Source organism: Lepidochelys kempii, chromosome 11 (genome assembly GCF_965140265.1).
Source record: "Lepidochelys kempii isolate rLepKem1 chromosome 11, rLepKem1.hap2, whole genome shotgun sequence".
Classification (NCBI taxonomy): domain Eukaryota; kingdom Metazoa; phylum Chordata; order Testudines; family Cheloniidae; genus Lepidochelys; species Lepidochelys kempii.
The window spans coordinates 41,405,012-41,427,431 of NC_133266.1; the positions used below are offsets into that span (position 1 = coordinate 41,405,012).

The window sequence follows — 22,420 nt, forward strand, 5'->3', positions numbered from 1 at the left end:
AAAGATCTGCAATTGAATTTGTTAATTAACTATTTCTGAGCAGAAAACTGGGTATCTGTAGGGATATCTAAAACAAGGTTATTTTTTTGTCTGTTTCGAGTATATCATAGAGCACACTTGCAGCCTCACTTTGGTTTGGCATGTACTAAAACTTGCAGAAGGATGGGAGGGATCTTTTAATCCGAAACTCTTTTAGTTGCCTTTCCCACTACAGCTTCCGCTCGCTTTTTATGTAAGTTACAGTATGGTGCACTTTCACTGAATCCCAGCTCAGTGCATGGTACAGGTTTTTGGCTGGCTTCACAGAAAAAAATCTGTGCCTTGAGGGTTCTAAGTCACTGAGATTGTTGTAATGTCACCCTTCCATTTGATTGACAGGTATCTTCCTGAATGCACAGTACATTTCATCCTGGACTGCTCCATGATGATCACCATTAGGCCACCCCTCACCCCCATCTTCCTGTTCTTGTAGTATTCCTCGCTTTTGCTTTTGCTTTTTTGAACTAGGATTCCTTCTCAGAAAAGTAATACCTGCCAACTCTTTCACATCAGCAGCTGATTCTGTTATGCACTTTAAAAAATTTGTAAAAGGCCTTTTCCTTTTAAGCATGTTGTTTTCCACTCAGTGAGGGAGGGAGACAGTGCATTCATGGGATATTTTTTCTTGTGCCTGCCTTTGCTAATCTTGTATACCACTGTCACATTTTCCAAGGTACAGTTTTCTGTATTTTGCAGCATCCTTTGTGGAATTTTGCTGTATTTGTTGAAAGCCAGGGTGGGAGGGCTTGTGAGATCAGCTTTTTTTCAGATGGATCTCATAGATTTCTCTGAACTGCTGTGGCCTGAGAATCAAAGCATCAGTACATTTCTTCCTTTTATGCCACTTAACATCATCTAAGACTCAACCACCGTCTTTCCATCACAGGTCTCTTCTCTTCTTGGGAGCCCTTCAGTGTTGCTTCATAATAGATCACGATTAGGTAATGCGAGGCACACCTTCCACCCGAGGGGCAGACATGCTGCTTCTAGCCCACGGGTCACAGGGACGTGACTACTGGTGCAAGCGCAAGAGAATGAATCCAGGCCTCTTGTCTGGCAGAGTAAAACACTCACCCTGGGCTACAAGGCTAGCTCTTGTAAGAAAGCATTTGACAGTATTTGCATTAGTTTCAGATAGCTGCACAAAAGATCCTGAGAGATCATACAGATCATACAGTTACTAGGTAGTCTGACATTTATCTTCTTAATTTAATCACTCATACTTGCTGTTTCTATGACATATTTGCTGAGCCCATGAAGCTCAAACTGTGCATTTATTCAGATTTTGCCCTTCACCTCCTTATCCCACCTCACCCCACTTCGAAACAGCATCTGTTTAAAAAAAGCAAAGGGTTTTATCTGGTGTCTCAGCTGGTGACATGTCCATCAGGGATACAGGAGAAGCAGATTTTAAAATCAGGGTGAGTGAGGCATCATTTTACCTTGCAACATATGTGCCAGAGAGAGGCTATCCTCCACGGATAGCAATAATACAAATTATTACAGAAAGGGTTTTCACGTGCAACAGGCAATCAGGTTTTATTTGCAGGCTCTAACAGTGGGCTACTGGTCTCCCTCACCCATGTGGGCTCTCTGACCAATGGATGCAGACTGCCATCCCAATAGCCACACCTATGCATATCCTATGGGCCACCCTCCGCCCCACCCCTCCCCTATGCTCAGTCAAAGAAAGCTGGCATGGAGCCCAGCTGTGTGGCACAGAGTCCCCCTTGCACTGCATTCTGCTTTTCAATGATTTCACTGCACTTTGCACCTTATGCAAAGGATAATCCTTCATGCTAAATCCTAATATGTCTGTCAGATATGTTTTAAATCAGTGCATACTTTCCCATCCTCTCCAGACATGAATATTGGGTCTAGCTTGACTTTCCCATACATTTATTTTTTTAAAAGAGTAGCCGTGTTTTCCTTCATGAGAACAGCTTGTAATTTACCATGACTGCTTTATTTCCCCATGGCAATGCTTACTGTCCTCAGGACGGTTGTCTATCAGAAGCGCCACAGGCTCTATGTGGTGCTCCAGTTTTCCATCAAGGGAAGCTAAAGCCCCATGATGCTCTGGTTGATCTACTCCAAAATCCACCCCTGGTGCTTTATGATTTCCTTCCTCTGATCAACAAAATGTCCTCCTTCCCTTTTCCTCTTCCAGGGATCTGAAATGGCCTCAGATGAACTCATCTGGTTTGGACTTGTTTTGCTTTTTAGCACTCTTTCCTGCTATGCCTGGCAGTTCCTGGCAGAGCTCTGCTATCCTTTGGGTGGCTCTACAGAGATGGTGCAGTGCAGACTGGTAGAGACCAGTCCCCCTTCCCCCCTGTCCCCCTCCCCTCCGCTTAGGGTGGCATCAGTACAGGATGAGAGCACCCAGAATTCCTTGGGTGGCTTCTAGTGGTCCCACTAGCTGGTGGCCGTGGAAGCTGGCAGAGCTTCCTCCTCCCCTTCTCTTTGCTCCTGGGAGTGTTTCAAAGGTGTTTAATCAGACATTTTTATCAACAAATAACTAATCATCAGTTAATTTTTTTTCTTCTCCCAACTTTCACTCCTTTGTGCGATAAGATACCCACGACTGATGCTAGACTAATGTATATTTCTGGAAATGATGTGCTATTAATGCTACCCATCACGGCAGCAGAACTGGGTGGGTCAACACTGTATGCCTGCTCCGAGACATCTCCTCCAAGGTTCTGTGTCCTTAATACAAAGTGCTGTGCAACGGTTAGCACTGGAGTCTGATACTTTCCCCTCCATGTACCCAACAAGGTATTTGTTATCTATTAACATTATGAATCATGACCCAAACAGAAGACCTGTGTCCATGTTTCGTCTTTTGAGTGGTAGATACTACATGTTAGAGCTCTCTGCCCAGTCACTTTGAAGAGCACTCAGCTTGATTTGAAAAAAGAAAGAAAAGTGAGAACTAGAACATTACAGAAATTGCCCAATGTCCAGAGCAAGGTAAAATGCAAAATCTTTTTGCTTTTCACACTACAGTTAATATCAAGCTACAAAAAGCTAGTCTGAATTATGCACGGACACAGGATATTTGCTGGAAAAAAATCCTATCATTCATATTCTGTTTTTCTGATGGGCAAGAGGCACCGTCCATTCTGATTGACTGTTGGCATGCAGCTTACTACTGAGCTAGACTGTATGTTGATGGATAAACCAATCTCATCCAAGTGTCAGGAAGATTATATGAAAAGAAAAAAAAAAGAGCTGTCTCTAGTTGCTCCAGCTCTGAGAAGATTGCCAACTCACCCTAACAAAAGAAAACATTAGTGTGCTATTTGCGTCTCACAAAGAGTCTGTGATAAGATGACATGATAAATGATAGAGAGCTTTTTTCCCCCCAGTAAAAACACATAAGGTAGCTAAATCATGCAAGTGTAAAGAATATCTTGGCTCTTTGAAATAGTGCGAGCCATTTATTAAAAATAAAAAAGGTGAAATTGTCAGAAACATGAGTGTAGTTTCCATTTTTTCTGCATTTCTTAAATTAACTCAAATTACATTATGTAGGGGAAATACATATGTATACACTGAATATCCTAAGAGCCGTCTCTCTCTGCACCCACATGAAATGGCACAGGCAAACAGGTTAGGAGCTTCACTGTTTGTTTGTATTAATGGCTGTTTGAGTGCCCCAATTCTATAGGTATTAATTAAAAATAGGAATGAGTGTATTTCCAGTTGTCAAAATTGGAGTCTACTTTCAAAATTTGGTACTAACGATCATATCTTCAAAAGCCAGTTGTAGCAATACGTGCATTTGTCACAGCTTTGCATACAAAGCACTTGATCATAAATGCAAACTGCTGGTTAGGCATCTAGAAAGCCATTTAGATGCGCAATGTGATCTGAATGTGCATTAAGTCCAAACACAGCAGGTATGTTACTGCATTGACATTTCTGTATCCAAATATCAGGCTTCCCTTTGTGAACATTTGGCCCTAAATATTCAAGATTAGTGAATATTATTATCTACTCTGGTCATACACAATGAATAATAACTACAAATAAAGGAAAGAATTAGATCACAAATCCCTACAGGGTAATTATAAACTATTGCTACAGTCTTACTTATGTTAGTATTCCTGGAGCACTTAGTGAACATGCGACCAGATAGGACAGCACATATTAGCCTCATTTTAAACCTGGGTATGTTCTGAGACTGGGTATGTATGATAAGAGTATGAACCTTATCCAATGGCTAATGATTACCTTCTAGTCATGGTCAAAGGCACATGCAAATCCATTTAAGTGTTCCAGCGGGCACAGTCGTATATATTTTGGACCACTCGATATTTTTGTCTTGGTGGATTTGAGTGGATCCATTTTCCCCCCTCCCACAGAGTTCCCAAAGTGGGTATTGCCTTCTAGCCTAAGGGTTGCTTCATGATGGGGGCATTCTCAAAATATCCACCACAGCTGGCAACCCCTCTTGGTGGCACTTGCAGCAGAGAGGCTGAAGGAATGAATGGGCATGGGGATTTATCTCCCCTCTCACCAGCTCCAAGCTCGGGCTGAGGCACAATGAGAAGGCAATACTCAGAAGGTTGTACTGTCATTTCCTAATATGGGGATAAATGGAAAAGGCTTCCGAGCAGCACCTTTTGTGATCACTCATTTCACACAATTTAAAAAACAAACAAGCTATTTTAGAGTTGACAAACCGTGTTATAATATTTTTTAAGGTCCATGCAATATGAGATGACAAAACACCCCCCAAAATGCAGACATCTACTATATGCATACACAGTCGTGTCTTTAGTTAGACTGGAGCATCCCACAAGGCAGGTAAGCAAAGCACACATACCTCCAGAACTAAATCAAGTCTCTTAAGTAAATGCCTTATCTCATGTATTAGCATATTCATTCTCTCACATTCTTGAAAACAAACCAGAATATATGGGGAGTGTTCTGCTGTTTTTGAGGTAATGTCAGACATGTTATATTCTTCGAGAAGTTTCTCCTGTATCTCATCTAGTATGCCTTTACCTTCATGTTTTTCATGTTGAAAGTTTCTTGTGTATCCAATTAGGTGAGCATTTGTAGAATTTAGGGGGCTATTTACATGCAGGGGAAGTTACAAACATACATACGTGCTTAACTTTATGCACTGAGTAGTTCCACTGATTCTTGTGGGACTAATCTCAGTGCATCACATTAAGTACATGCATAAATAGCAGGATTGGGGCCAACACCTAAATGTTAACTACCTGGGGAAAGCCCCAGCATGACCTTTGGAAAATAAGACCTCTTAATGTGCATGCTTACATTGATTGGAAAGATTGTCTGAATGCAAAGAAGAAAGTCACAGCTTGAGTATCGACTACTACTTTGTGTCTTGCAGTCATGTTGTAGCTGTGTTGGTCTCAGGATATGAGAGAGACAAGGTAGGTGAGGTAAAATCTTTTATTGGACCAAATTCTGTTGGTGGAAGGGACAAGCTTTCGAGTTTCACAGAGGTCCTCAGGTCACTACTTTGCTAACCACTCCATATTGCAGTATTAAATTGCGCGATCTGCCCCATTCACACAATTGTTTTTGTATGTGGGATGGAGAATTGCAGCTGCTTCTGTCTCCCCTTGTCTCTCTGGACTCAGAAAGCGCTTGGTGCGTCTGGGAATTGGCACGTAGGACGGAAGAAAACCAACCTCACCAGAAATCTGCCCAGGAGTTCTTCCAGCTCCTCCTTAGAAGAGGGCAGGAGTATCAGGGGAGGCTCCTGACAGGGAAAGCTGGAATATTTGAGAGAATCTGGCACTCCTAGCATGGGAGTATGGAGGTACATCTGCATAGATATACTTGGCCTCCTCTGAATCCTCCACAGAATTTGTGGGCTTTTTCTTTAGGAATGGGAAGGGCATGGAAACGAACCCTAGTCTCCCTTCCCTGGATCAATTTGGAGGAAACTGCAAGAACACTTCACAGGGTTTCCCTACAGGATGGCAAGTTCTGGGGTACAGTTCATGGGAAAATGGGATACTGCAGCTTGACAAAGGATTCTAAAGAGCGGAGTTCTACTAAAGCATAATAAGACTCACAAGGGATTGCTGCATGATTCAAACCGGTGTTTAATGTATTCAGATTTCTTTTATGTATCACTTAGGCTGTAGATCAGTTTCCCACATTACCAATTTCAAATCAAAGCCATACAAAATAGCTTTTACTGGTGAAACCAAACAGCCAGCAGAAGAAACCAACAAGCGACACACCATCTTGTGAAGGATTTGCAATCTGTTTTTACTAGCCTTTTCTTCCACAGTCTGTGAGACTCCTTCCCCAGTAATCGAATCCTTGGATTGCAGTTCCAACAGCATATGGAACAGTTTGTCTGAAATCACTGTCAAGAATTCAATCTCTGCATTGGGGGGGTAGGCCACAGTGTATGGACTTTCAGGAGGTAACATTGCATCAGTGTATTTAGGGTAATGTTGATAAGCCAGGATCACAGACCCAGGAGCAAGACCTAGCTTCCTATCAAACTGTCAAAAAAAAACACCAAACCACAAGTGACAATCCTTGCTAAACAGAAAAAGGAACCTGCTAGCTATAAATCAAATTATTCCGTTATGGAGTCATTGCTGAGAATGATATGACTTCTTAACAGTTTATGTCCATGAAAATTAATAAAATTTGTTCCATATTTTAATTAGCTTCTTTATATCACATACAGATATTGATGTTCACAAGACAAAAACTACATGAATTTGCAAAAAAACAGGTTTTTCTTCAGTTAGCAAAAAACATACCGATAATTTTAATTTAAAAAATAGAGAGAACTATTTTAAAAGAAAAATGTTATTTCTTCCAAATTACAAAGTGCTGCTCTCTGGTGTAACATTATTATTCCTTATATTAATTTATTAAATAAAGCAATTTATGATAGTATCACTGAAAAAAGCCATCCCTTCTTGAAATGAAAGCAAGTAATAGTGTAAGGTTTGCAAAATGAAACGGCATGGTTTTTTCTTCAGATTATTACCAAAATACATGTATTGTTTATTTGACAATCAATACACTCCATAAAATAAAATGGAGCTATGGGATCATCCTCATCATAAGTTCTTTTCAAATGGTTTGCTGAGAGTCAGACTTTATCCTTTATGGAACAGAATGGCAAAATTGTTTAATTCAATATCATATACTTATAATAAGCTAAAATTCTGCTGTATCTCAAAACTGCTACGCAAATATTTTAGGCTCACTAGACATTTAAAACAACAGACGGGTGGGAGTACATTTATTTATTTACATTTGTAATGACTTAAAATTCAAAATGCTATTTGATGCTTTTGAAGTATTACTGTGGGATGCTAAATTACTACTGAAATCTTACAGTTTTGTGATACCTTTCAACCTGCCAAGATACATAATGATGATGATGATAACAACAATAGCAGTAGTGCAGGATCCTTAAAATAATGTGGGGCTCATTTCTGAAAGATAAATACCATTTTCTCTAACTTCAGTTTTGTGATTCAGCATTTGTGATGCAAGTAATCTGCAATAATGAAGGTAAAATAACCCCAGGTTTGTGTGGGATGGAGATACATTTGAATCTAAAATGAGGCGCCTCCCTTATAATGAGGGGCATGTTAGCAGCATGCAGTGCCATGATGCAAGGCTTCCTCTAGAGAAACTGCAAAAAAGTTCATCTTCAGAAATGACATTATACTGAAAAAATGAACAATTAGTCCAGATGTGCCTGCTGCCGGGCCTCAAGTTTTTTCAGTGCCTCACCAGATCTGTTTGGAAAAGGATTTCCCACTGTTTCTTTGAGAGAGAATGCACCACACTAGTCGGGCCAGAGACAGCTGAATGACCCCAGATTCCTGGCAACCTCAACTGCAAATATGGGTAGCTCCTTGAAAGGAGTTACAGCTTTCCTCCCTGCAGCCCCTCTATATTCTGCTCTCTTTTAAAAAATTCTTTCACTGCATTCTTCCTTGGCTTTCTTTTAATCCTTTTCTGCTCTTGTTCTTTTGTTCTTGTTCTTGCACTCAGAGCAGGTTACATACTGCTCAGGGTGGGTAGGGAATGTACACTGCAGGCTCTGTGGGTGTGTTCTCACAGCTGAGCTGAGTGGCACATGGGACGGGAGAAAGGAAGAGAAGTTTGAACCAGTGGGCTGCTGCCTTGGCCTGCCACTGTATACATCTGCGGCCTGATTCTCCACTATCTCCCACTTTGTGTAGCCACTTACATATGTGCATGGTGTGTATAAAACACCACCAATCTGATCTGGAAGTGTTGTATACCCACTTTGCACTGGTGGCTTGTTCAGGAGGGGAGAGAGAAAAAATAGATATAAAAGGACTATTTATGGTGGCAAATATATTGTTTCATGGGGTAGGATGAGGGAATCACAATAGAAGGTTAGTGTTCATCAATGTCAAAAGGGATCCCAAAGAGAAGGGTTGGGAACCACTCGTTTACAACAATCAGAATGATCCTGATTCTGTATCCCACAACTCCCATTGACTTCAGTGCAAAATCTGTGTCTGTCTAAACAACAAAAGTCATAATTGTGCACAAATGAACTCCCTTGTACAGCATGACGTAAAAGGGCTTTTGCTGCCACTGACTCCTACCATGTGAATTTAGAACTTGAGGGAATTCCATAAATATTATAACCCTCTCTATAATGCATTTGCAGACATCTTGGATATTTGAAGGGAGATCAGAGACCACCACCAAAAATCATCAATGGATTGGACAGATAGACTTATGAGCTAAAATAGCTAAATCCTTAATTGAACCCAGGATGCTTACATGGGTAGGAGTGGAGGAGCACATTTGAGGATGTCTAGGTAGAGAAAAAATAATGTTGCTTAATACCAAAATCCACGGACCATAGAACTTTGTGCCAATGGATGGATGGATGCAAGGCTGGATTATCACTGGGGAATCTCCCCTGGCAAAACCTACAGATGTTCCGCTTTTACTCCAGTCCCATTAACTTCACTCAGACATAACCTCATGCGTCAGGGCTTAAACTATATCTAACCAGTATGGGTTAGGGTGAGACCTTCTTGGGAAACAGGTTATACCACACTGAGAGATCCTACTCTGAGGTTTGTTGTACTTTCCTGTGAAGCATCTGGTTCCAGCAACTGTAGGATACAGGACAGTGGACTAGATGGACCATGGCTCTGATCCAGTCTGACAATTCCTAGATTCCTATGCAGATGCTCGTAAATATAAGACAGAAGGATATATCCCTACTGCATTTTAATATCACATTATTCTCGTGTGTCAATGATGTCTCTAAAATTTCAGCATATCTAGAGCTGTTATACAATGAAGTTATCCATTGTTAGTCAACTTAACCATACAGTTTTTGATGTTTAAAAAGTAATACGTTATTAAAAGCTGATATTACTATTCCATTTTTACTTTGACATCTGAGAATTTGAAAGGGAAGAACCCAAAGCTTGATGTGTACAGACCATGTCACATAGAACTGAATACACAACCTAGATTATGTGCAGGGTGAGGTAAATCAGTCTGACGACGGTAATAAATGACCCAAACATTTTTATAAAAAAGATGAACGGAATCTTTTCTGCAATTCCTAACTGTTCCGGTAACTTCCTTCACCAATTATCTTACATATTCATATGTCCCTTTAATTCCTGAGTCCCAGCTGAGACTGAAAGCAGGAAGTTGAAACTATCTTGAGAATGAACTCTTTGCAGGGTAGTTCTGTCTTAACTGGAATCAGGAAGGAACAGAAGTCCCACAAGCCTGCGTGTGTTAACTGTATGTTAACAGTTTTGTTAACATAAATGATTTGGTGCTAAACAGCCACACCCAGCTTTTGGGGGTGGGGGGGGGTGTATCCTAATCTACCCTATGGAGATTTATCCATTAATAATTGAATTACAAGCAGTTAAGCAGAATCCTTATAAAAATAGTAATCAGTGGTCCAAAACACTTCAGAATCACTATTGTAAGCTTTAGCCTTTTGGATCCTTACTGTAACATTTTCTTTTATATATATAGGGGAGAAGATTCTGTTTTATTGTAAAATGAAACGATTTAAGGTAAATAATGTTATGCAAGGACATAATTTTCACTGCCAACGTAAAAATGGATGGAAGAGCCAGGGGAATTGAAAGGTGAAATAGCACATCATGATCCAGCAGTGCACTTATCACAAATAACACACGTTTAAGAAAAATTATATTCTTCAGAAGTGTTAAGTTTACATATAAAAATGTGTCAGCTTCCAGCAGGGGGAGCTCTAACTCTGGAAACACTTCTGTGGTTGCTGAAGCTTTGATTACCTGATTGGGTTGCATATACTCTTCCAACTATATGCGACAAAGTCTTCTATCCTAGTTGTCTGTAATATGACCACCATACATAATCTAGCCAAACAAGTAACAGAGATCTTCCCAGGATACCTACTACAAGAAAGATATTTTTTAAGTGTAGGGTTTGATTCTAAAGGAAATGAAATTATTATTCAGACAAAGAGCAGAGCGTAGTTAGTGTATCGGGATTTCTACCCTCAGTGAAGAAAGATTCAATTCTGTTTGCCAGTCAGGTTCAGAACAACAGTTGATGGGGCAGAAAATTTCCACTATTCTAATTGTCACACAAGAGAGGTCGCACAAAGTCATCCTTCGTAGAATGTGTTAATCATCTTTAAAATTCGTATTAAAAATAAAAACCCAGTGTTGCACATACAGGAAACAACAGGATTAGGTACAGCACATTTATCAAAGTAGTCAGGGATGGCACATGCTTACTTAAATAGGTTTAAGGAAATGCAAAAATATCTGAGAATTTGCTTCCAGGTAGTTGTAGAGAACATGGTCAGAAATTGTGAGGTTTCCATTGTTAAAAGGGCACTTTCTGTTCTAGCCCCAAGGTCCAAATTTCTGCCACTCATCCACAAAGGCATGCCAGCAGCAAAGTGAAAAACAGAATAATCTTGAATTCCTGTTCACAGATACACTGATCAAGCAGGTTCTGAAAAATCAGAGAGATTTCACTTATTCAAGAGACTCCATCAATCTGAAAATTTCTGTGTGAAGATTTTGTACTTCCTATAATTATAAGTAACACTGCAGATGACTATAACTGACAGAAGTTAGTGACAAAAGTATCTTCACTATTTTTTGCAGCTTGTTTACTTTGTACATTTGTCGGCACTTTCTGTGTCATTGTTTCCCCTGTACAGTCCGCTACCTGTTTTCTTTCTTGCTACAAGACTCCTATAAACATCAACAGGGGAACAAAAAAAGACATTATAATTTCTAAAGGGTTTTCTAAGATGATTTGCACACCATACTATTTAAGGTGTGAACTATCAGAAAATAGATTTTTTTTTTGCTATGAGGCAATTTCTCAAAAAATTAAAGTTAATGGTTTCCCTTTAATGTGACTATTCATGTTAAAGAGCTAATTGATTTCTATGCCTGTCTATGCAACGTTGCTTGCAATTATTAACTGTATCAGTGTTTGTGTATCTTTTAAATATCAATAAAAGTGTTTTAATTAAAAGCACATTCTACAAAATGGAAACAAGTTGAGAGAAAAATGATGATGATCTAGTACAACCAAAGTGATGTTTCATATTACATGTGATCAAAACGCTTCGGACTAGTTGCTTAGCTGGTGTAAATTGGCATAGTCCCATTGATTTCAATAAGGTTAATTGATTTACACCAGCTGAGGATCTGACCCCATACACAGTAATAATACAAAATAATCCAGTGGCCACTGGGCACAAAAATTCATGTTCTCACATCTGAATTAAAGAACAAAATGAAACCAGACCAAAATAATTTCTCATTTCTACAGTAATTATCTGTAATGTCTGCAAACTGTTTCCCATGGACACAGGAATATATTTAATCAGAAGCCATATTTCATGCTTCAGAATGAGAGGATCTAATTTCTTGTTTGATGTACAGTTACACCACTATAAGAAAATTTTGTGAATGGATCTTTATGTAAAATAATGAAGTTTATTCTATTATATTATCTCACAGCCTGCAGTAACTGTCAGGGACTTTTCAATTTTAAATGCCTTTACAATGATAAATTTAATAATCCTATTTTTATACTTTATAACTCCTATGATGTTTTACTTGCTTGGACAAAATTATCCAGTGCAGCATGAAGATTATGCAGCATTCCAGTGGGTGGCTCATTGGTTATTTTAATAGAGTTTTCCAAAATTCCCTGTGGAATGACATGATCTTTAGGAGAAGGGGCACGTTCAGCACACATAAAAACCTGATAGTCTGGGTGACTTCCTTCACTGCGTTTCTCCACAAATTCCTCTACTGTGCCAAGCCACTTTGCTACCAGATGAATATTCTGGATAAGGGGGTGGGGAGGTAAGAGAGAGAAATAGACTTCCCAGTGAGCTATTGATTTGAAGTATGAAACATTTTATTGATACAAGCAAATCCGAGGCGTAAGGAAGCAGTTGGATACAACACAATATCTGCAAAAATCGTGTGCATCTGTTCAGCACAATATACCGCATCATGACAGCAATCTTCCCTGCTTGTGTCTATTCATCTGATTACACAGAGTAACAATTCTTTTTGCTACACATTTATTTACTAAAGGGGTTTTTTTATGGATAATAAATTAGTAAATCAAATAGCATGTGTCTGGTAAAATACTAGAGTCAACTCCCTACCACACAAGGCAGATGCAGTTCACATTTTATGTGATTTTCAATGACCCATTAACACTCAGACCTCGATATTAAGTTCTGAGCTTCTCTTTTGGAAGAGACAAAGGCAGTTGGTAATCATTATTTAGCGCTGTTTTATCTAGACACACATTATTTTGAAAAGCTTCCATTTTTAACAATGCAATGTTGCACTGTTGAAATGAAGAGTTTTGACTTACTTGAAGTATAACCCAGTGGCCTTCTTTTGATGCTTTTCCATAGCTATTTCTGCCTCTGCTTCCTGTCCTTGACCAAGAGGTACACTGTGAAGTTTTCTGGCGTCAGTGGTAAATTCAAGCTTGCTCCCTAAACAGAACAATATATCATATCACTTCAACCCAAATAATTAATATAATTCAAAGAATCACATACTGTGCACTGAGCATTTAAATTGTACACATAATAGAAGTCACTAAATTGAGAACAAAAACAATTCCTCCAAAATAGAGTTTCATTATATCAGATGGACTAATATGTTTTACTCCTTTTGTGCTTCTTACAATACAAAATTGCAGATACAATAAGAAGCAATCCAGAAGGAGAACAACCAACTAATTTCCACTAAGGAAATCACTACCTACTACACATATAAAATACAATTATACCACAAAAGTGCATTTTCTGGTAATGTAATGTAAAGGCAAATATAAAAAAACTTCTGACTAAAATAACATAAACTGACTAGTTTCAGAGTAGCAGCTGTGTTAGTCTATATTCGCAAAAAGAAAAGGAGTACTTGTGGCACCTTAGAGACGAACAAATTTATTTAAGCATAAGCTTTCGTGAGCTACAGCTCACTGCATCAGATCCGATGCAGTGAGCTGTAGCTCACAAAAGCTTATGCTCAAATAAATTTGTTCGTCTCTAAGGTGCCACAAGTACTCCTGTTCTTTTTATAAACTGACTAGGGTATCTGTTAAGCAGCTGCACATCCCATCGATGTACATACAGAGTGCAAGGAGTTAACTTGTAGTCATTACATTGAAATTGTGTGTGTGTGTGTGGGGTGGGGGGGAGAGTCGTGGCATAAAGAAGGATGAGTTGAAATTAATACATTTGTCTCTTATCAATGTAAGTAGGCCAAATTCTCCTCATACAAAACTATCGACTTGCACTCCTGTAATCAAAACAGATGCTGGCCCTTTATTTTTTCACCAGAGAGCAACCAACAATTGCATTGTACACTGTCTGAGTCAAGCACTACAATTGTCATAAAGGAGTATATTTTCCAAATGTCAAATAGTTCATGAAGTAATGTGATGGTACTCAACAATAATGGAGGTTCCTTATTTATTTCTCTAGAGGTATTAATTGTAATAGCATTAATTACAATGAATTCTTTTGGTATTAATGTGAATGAGTAGGAGTTCCACTCCAATTCAATAGAAAGTATGTTAGTTGTAAGCATTCCCTTTTGTGCAACATAAATAGACATGTTTGGCCTGGACTTACCTAATGATTCTATGGCTTTCAATGGGTCAGCTCCAGGAGATAAATGAAAACTAGCAGGACTGTTTTCTTAAAACTATTTTGCATACTCAGCTTTATGCCTCTCTACGTATTGGTTCCAAATTTCTCTTCACCAAAGTTCCTATAAATTAAGAGTTGCAAATGATAAAACTTCAGGGAAACCAACATTTAAAATCTATAGAAAAAACATGAATACTACTAGTATTTTATCATGATTCATATTTGGTAGAAATCCAAGAACACCACAGTCTGGAGGCAAAAAATCCATTCCTCAAAGTGTTCAGGTTAGTAATCCAACTAACACCATATGTCATCTGATCTGGTCGCCTGGCTTACATCATAATCAGCTTCTGGAGGGAACTTTTCATTTTCCATTCTTGTGAAAACTTCTCTTTCTTTGGACATTCTGATTCCACCACTTTTATTCCTTCATTTTGGGGAGCCTTCAATATCTTTATCCATGCCACAAAATTAATCCCTAAAACATGTTGTCTAGAGATGAAAAAAACCCTAAGCACACCGATCACATTTTATTGTATTCATGTATATTTTGAACAGCAAAAAATCCCAAATTATTTGCACAGATTTTTAAAAACAACAACAACAACGTTTGTGGTCTTCCTTGCAAGCCTACCCAGGTTCCGGGGTACATACTACACCTTAATTGCACTCTATGCAGAGCTGGAGTGAAAATCCAGTAGCCTGTTTTAGCTGTTGTCAATATTAACGGTGAATAAGAAGTCAAGTTCACAAGCATCAGTTTCTGTATTCATAAGTAAAAGCTGCAAAACAAAACATTTACGTAATTAACTGAACAATTCCCCACCTACAGTTGTTTACATCTGTAAGAGTTTAGGACCCCATTCATGACCAAATCCCAAGTTCCAGCCGGTTTTTTAAACATGCAGTCTACGGGTACCATAACATGTTGATTTAAATATAGAAGTGTTCCCTACTGCAGTTGAATCAATTCACAGTAGATAAGTGGACAAAAAGTAGCAATTGAGTAAGTCCATTTGAATCAAACAAAAATCACCCCGAACATTCATACAAAATTTGAACCAAACCCCAAACCTAAAGCTGTTTTGACGTTCAAAACATTTAACTCTTTCTGTTAATTTTTCGCTCCCATCTGTGTGCCTTTTTTATATGGGACCAGGGATAGAAACACTAAAATGTGGGGAGAAACAATATTTTATGGTGTTCCTGGCTCGGTAAAAAACAAATAGCACTGGAATGTCATATTACATTTCCAGAACTGAGAGGATTAGCTAAGCAACCAAATTTTTGGATGGTTATCAAATCTGAATCCAAACTATCTAAGGTTAGCAGATTGCTAGCTTTTGGTGACTACTTTATAGAAATCAAAAGTAAACATAAAACCACTATAGTATTTAACTGTCTTGTGGAAGGATATGTTGCTTGCCAACATTTGGAATTTACTGAGGAAGCATTTCAGCTAAGTGTTAGTAGCCACCACTCCTTCAGAGCAGCAAAAAATGTGACAAATAAACCATTTACTGCAATTGCCCCTTTCAAACAGAACAGGAATGTTTTTGGGGGGAGAGGGGAGGGTGGGAGCATCCCTGCCCCTGGTGGAGGTCATTATTCTCCAGAAACTGGTAAACCAACCCTGGCTCATGTAGATACTTGAGAATAGGAAATGTTTTGTCTTTGAAATGCACCAGATTACATGTAGCTTCAAAGAGTGTTCATGGGGAAGACACCCCCGGGACCACCTTACAAGGGTTTTATTTCTTGCCTACAAATTAGTCAGTTCAAAACACTGCTCTCCTCTCATCTCAGCCCTCAAATCTAACACTGCAGATGCCATTTGCAAAATGGGGGGTAAGAAAGAAAAGCAACTGTTTTGGAAAAGACAAAAATATTCTAAAAAATGAAGCCAGGCGCTGTAGAGACAGGAATAAGGATGCAGTTCAGCTGGCAAGTAATACACTGACAGGGTGATGGATTTTTGAGGCATTTCAATAAATCCGTCTTTTTCAACTTCAGCAGGGGCGCATTGAAACAGCTACATTTTCCAAGTGGCAGACAGACAATAGCATCTACATTATTTTTAAGAAAGCACCTACAGCATTATGATGACTATAACTAAATCCATCTTAAAGCTGGGGGGGGGTGTCAACAAATGTATTGAGCTCTTTGTGTAATGCCTCACTGACATTTCCCAACTCCCTCAGTCGGCTTTTTGCCCCCCCCCTTTTTTTTTTGAGAAACCTGATAAAATGCACTAAAGGATTTAAGGTTATCCTCTGTCTCTCTGTCTAACTTCTGACATATCTTTATGACAATAAAAAGTCACAGTCAGCTGTAATAGGAGGGCAACACAATGAATCCCGGTAAGTCAGGGAGGGAGGTCATTTTTTTTTCAACTTCGCTGCCCTCTCACCCCCATTTCTTCCTTGCATAACAGAAGTGCCATCTGTTCCTACCCCAAACATGCATGTATTTGATTTCCATTCTGTAATAGCTAACAGAAAAAGAGATTATCAAGCGATCTAAAGCACTCATCAGCATTACTAGTCTCTCCCATCCAATGTGTTTTGTTTGCACCTCCAAAGATTTAGAGACAAATGGAGATAGATGAGTGCTGTCATTGCCTATAATTATTCCTTTATTTGGTAGGGTACCATATATCAAAGGTACAGAACATGGCTGCAGTAAGGAAATATGAGGCTCTGGGGTCAGAAAGTTTTAGGAGCCCCAAATGAGGGGAGGGATGTTTAGCTTATAGTTTTGTGTGCTCTAGTTTGCATTCACATAGCAAGCACTATAACTTGGGTGCTGTGCTATCAAGATGCTGCATTAGAATACATTATTACCAAGTAACGATGTTGCATGATGCAATGTCACCTTGTAGTGATGCAAAAATCTGTATACTTTGCAGCTGGGGTGTCAACGTTAAAAATGTGGCTCCAAAAATCAGCTCTGTACAAAAGTCATCCCAGGGTTCCATGTTTAGTGTAGCTCAATGACTTCCGCTCAAATTTGTGCAGTTTACAAGTAAAAAAAAGATTTTTTTCCCTAACTGCCAGGTCAGCAAACTCAACTTGGGATCTTAAAGTCAAGTTGGGTCCTTTCCTTCCTATCTTGTATCCAGTTCTAATGATTCTGTAAGCCAAATCCTGCCCTCAGTTACATCTGGTGCCACCTCATGAAAGCAATGGCTCTGCATTTGGAACTTAATTAATGGTTCAACAGAGGCCAGGTTGTGGTTGTCCTGAAGTAGTGCTAAAAAGAAAAGAAAGGAATATGCATTTTGTTACCCAGACAAGTAGACGTGACAAGATACATTCATGGAGCAGATCTACTGAGACATCTGGTGTGAATTTGCCTTAATTACTTTTCAAAGTAGAACAGCACTTTAAATCCAAATTTCTGAGTGATCTAACCTCTGTCCCATTCCTCTTCCCTCATTTTCTGCCCCTCTGTCTCCACTCCTGACTCATAGATACTAAGCCCTGGTCTACACTAGGACTTTAGGTCGAATTTAGCAGCGTTAAATCGATGTAAACCTGCACCCCTCCACACGACAAAGCCCTTTATTTCGACTTAAAGGGCTCTTAAAATTGATTTCCTTACTCCACCCCTGACAAGTGGATTAGCGCTTAAATCGGCCTTGCCGGGTTGAATTTGGGGTACGGTGGACACAATTCGATGGTATTGACCTCCGGAAGCTATCCCAGAGTGCTCCATTGTGACTGCTCTGGACAGCACTCTCAACTCAGATGCACGATTGTTTGCCGTTGCTCTGACGCAGGGAAGGGCGACTGATGACACGGCTTACAGGGTTGGCTTACAGGGAGCTAAAATTAACAAAGGGGGTGGCTTCACATCAAGGAGTATTTCAGGCAGGACTTCACGGAGGGTTCCAATAAGAAATGGTGCACCTAAGTTATTGCTCTTATTGGAACAAGGAGGTTAGTCTGGCCTCTGATTGATACATGGCTAGATTTACCTCGCTGCACCTTCTCTGTGAGTGACTGCAGTGTGACCTAGAGGAATGAGTCCCCTAGACGGGGGGCAGGGGGGTGTTTGCAAATGAGTACAAAACAAATCTGGTCTATTTCTTGTTTTAATACACTCCATCTATCTTTTACATCTTTGGCTGGCAGCAGACGGTGCAGAAGGACTGCATGCCATCCACATCTCATGGCTGCTCGGCAGAAGATGGTACAATAGGACTGCTAGCCATCCTCATCTCTTGCCTGCCCGGCAGAAGATGATGCAATAGGACTGCTAGTGATCCGTATCACCTGCCTGCTCACCATAAGACAGTTCACTAGGACTGACTGCAGGACTAAAGAGAATGACCTGGTCAAGTCACTCCAAATTTAGTCCCTGCGCCCATGTTTGCCCAGGCGCTCCCAGCCGACGTGGCCAGGAGCGCCTCGGACATGACGAGGACGGCTACCAGTCATACTGTACCGTCTGCTTCCACAAGGCAAGGGGTTGCTGCTACTGTGTAGCAATGCCGTACCGCGTCTGCCAGCACCCAGGAGCCATACGGTGACAGTGAGCTGAGCGGGCTCCATGCTTGCCGTGGTATGGTGTCAGCACAGGTAACTCAGGAAAAAAGGTGCGAAACGATTGTCTGCCCTTGCTTTCACGGAGGGAGGGAGGGAACGGGGGCCTGACGATATGTACCCAGAACCACCCGGGACAATGTTTTAGCCCCATCAGGCATTGGGATCTCAACCCAGAATTCCAATGGGCAGCGGAGATTGCGGGAACTGTGGGATAGCTACCCACAGTGCAACGCTCTGGAAGTCGACTCTAGCCTCAGTACTGTGGAAGCACTCCGCCGAGCTAATGCACTTAATGCACTTAGAGCATTTTCTGTGGGGACACACACACTCGAATATATAAAACCGATGTCTAAAAAACCAACTTCTATAAATTCGACCTAATTTCGTAGTGTAGACATACCCTAAGGCCAGAAGGGGCCATTGTGATCATCTAGTCTGTCTTTAGAACTTCCCCAAAATAATTCCTAGAGCAGATCTTTTCGAAAAAATCCCATCTTCATTTTAAAATAGTCAGCAATACAGAATCCACCACAAACCTTGGTGAACTGTTCCAATGATTAATTACTCTCCTGGTTAAATTATCTGTTCATCTCCTGTTTCTTTCCTTTCAGTCCCTGCCACCTCTCGCCTCACCCTCCTCCTGCTTTCGTTTTCCTCCTACCTACTTCCTTAATTAAGCCAGCTCTTATATGTCCAGGGCCTTTCCACTTTGTCAGGCCACTGAAAAATGGAAGCAGAGCCGGGAGTGGGGCAGATCCTGGAGCACAGGAGACATATGGGCAGCATACCCACACTGTGGAACTAACTGGCATGGTAAGACAGTGGAATACACCAGGAAAAATTCTGAACAGCAGGCTGTGTCATTGCATGGGGACTCCAGGAAGCTATGCTTGTACTTCAGAGTAGCTATTTTGTTTAGCTCTTAATTAATTAATTAAAAAGAATCAGAGACTTTTTACAAAAGGTGGAAGTAGAGGGGAAGGCATCAGCTCAGCAGTGTTATGCAGTTCAGTCACAGGGGACCTCCCTAGACTTGGCTACTAGCTGGGTGTTGATGCAGGAGTTGTGGAGGGCCAGTAGATCCAAGATTACGTACCCAAGGATCTACCAGAATAAGGAGAGAGTTAATCAGAGCAAAGGCTACCAAAGCCTTGGGGCTGCAGTAGATGCTGCAGAACAACTGCTGAGGGGGCTGGGAAGAATTCCCTATGTCCTGGAGGGCAGCCTACCCCAAGCCCAGCTGCTCATGCTCAGGGTGGTGGGCAATCTATAAAGCAGTTGTGCAAATCAAATATTGCATAAGCAGAGTCTGAAGCAGATCTGTCTGGCAAACCTCCTGATTTCTACATTATGTCAAAATACATGAGTCAACATTTCATTTTCCCAAATTTTCAGTAATTTAGTTGCCCTATTCTTGTACTTTATATCCTACACCAAGATGACATTTTTGAACCATATTTTAGGAGCTTAATTTGATCAAATGATCCAAGGGAACTACCAGTAGATAACTCTGATTTAATGCTAGATGTGTTATAATGGTTTGCATTTCTGACAATGAAGTTTTATTCTGCTCCAGTTAATTTTTAGGAAATACATGCTTTATTTTTTACATGAGCCAGGAATGCACATTCCTTTTTTTGCAGTTCAGTTAGGAAGTAAAAAAAAATTAAAAAATAAAGAGCTTAACCTTGAAAAGTGCTGAGCACCCTCAAAGAGAGCAGAGGGTGCTCAGCATCTTGCTGGATCAACCCCATAATACATCTCCCAGTGTGATAGACTTAATGGTGACCTGTAGGTGACCCAGAAGGAGCTGGGGTAAGACACAGCTAAAGGACTGATATTCGGATTTGGTAAATACTAGCAGTGTCTGAATATCAGCTTTCATGACCTCTTTCCCCTTCTCCACATGGGGAACCCAGTGCTCAATTTGAATGAAGGAGGTGCGGAGCTCAAGCAATTAGGTGCTGGGGTTCAAGCAATATTTTTAACATTAAAATACATACAGCAAGCCCAGAGATACCGGGGCTCAGCCCTGCCAAGCTCTGGCACAAATTAAGCACTGATTCAACCTCCTCCTTCCCCACAACACATGTTCAACAAGCTCCACTCCTAAATTTACCACCTTCCTCCAGGACATGGCAGCTCATATCCCAATAGGCCCTTGGCCCTTCTCCTCTGTCCCCATTTGTGTTTTTTTTCCAAAAGGAACGTGTAGCTTGTGGGGAGGGGTACTAAGGCCTGTGCCCATCATACAACCCCTTCCGTGAACCCAGAAGAGCAATGTCTGGGTTGAGAAGCAAAGACATAATAGAGAAATTTCCAGCTGTGCAAGGAAAAAAAAAGGCATTTTATACCAGATCAGAGAACATTACACAATACTCTTCCCTCGCCTCATAAGAACAGCCATACTGGGTCAGACCAAAGGTCAATCTAGCGCAGTATCCTGTCTTCAACAAAGGCCCATGCCAGGTGCTTCAGAGGGGATGAACAGAACAGGTAATCATCAAGTGATCCACCCCTTGTCACCCATTCCCAGATTCTTGCAAACACAGGCTAGGGACACCATCCCTGCCTATCCTGGCTAATAGCCATTGATGAACCTATCCTCCATTAATTTATCTAATTCTTTTTTTAACCCTGTTATAGTCTTGGCCTTCAGAACATCCTCTGGCAAGGAGTTCCACAGGTTGGCTGTGCTTTGTATGAAGAAATGCTTCCTTTTGTTTGTTTTAAACCTGCTGCCTATTAATTTCATTTGGTGACCTCTAGTTCTTGTGTTATGAGAAGGAGTAAATAACACTTCCTTAATTACTTTCTCCTCCCCCACTGGGTTCTGTGTGTGTGAAAACCATGCCATCCTTGGGTGACCCAGTATAATTTAAAAAATGAATCCAGCTCCCACATTTTGCTCCCAGGATGGCTAGTGGGAAAATCAACTCTCTTCACTGGGATAACTTTCCAGGGATGATATTGTTTTTGTGTTCTTAAGAAAGCAACTTTGAGTGGCTGGGAGTACTGTGAAAGTACTGGGAGTACTGTGGCACACTCAGCCCCAGGGAGCATCTCAGACTCAGGGTGACACTGATGGACCAAAGTCCAACTCTCCAGAGGCCCAGTAGAGCTGTCCTTCAGCATAAGCAGCTCAAGCACCAGTATGGAGTCCTAGTAAATGTACAAACCAGTTCAATCTCTCCCTCCCACAGTGGGAAGAGAGGAGGAGGAGATATCACTACAGCAGAATCTCTCCTCACACTCAGCAGATGGGGGCCTTGCACATTGTAAGATTAGTTCTGCATACCTAATGACATATGGAGCAAAGTGTTGTGGGAGAAAGTGATCATGGACTAAGCGGGCACGTGCATGAGCATACACCCACCCAACAACATACAAAGGTGTCTCTGTCACAGACATACCGCACCTGGAAAGCTAACTGGGCTGTGAAGGTAAGCTTGTCTCTTTCAAACAGACCCCGAGGACGGATGTAAATGAAAGTGGAGTATGTCACACACTCGATCAGATTGTTTACCCTCTGTCAGGAAGTGTGCGGGAGTCCGGGCCCTGCACCCCTCTTCCTGAGATTCACCATGACTCTCAGCCAGCCAGTAAAACGGAAGGTTTATTGGACAATAGC

The 22,420-nt window shown here is 40.7% G+C and overlaps 1 pseudogene; it reads right to left on the reverse strand.

Annotated features, from left to right (window-relative positions):
- Nucleotides 1–355: 355 nt before the first annotated feature.
- Nucleotides 356–22,420, reverse strand: part of LOC140895942 (dynein axonemal heavy chain 11-like) — a 175,709-nt pseudogene continuing 153,644 nt past the window's right edge.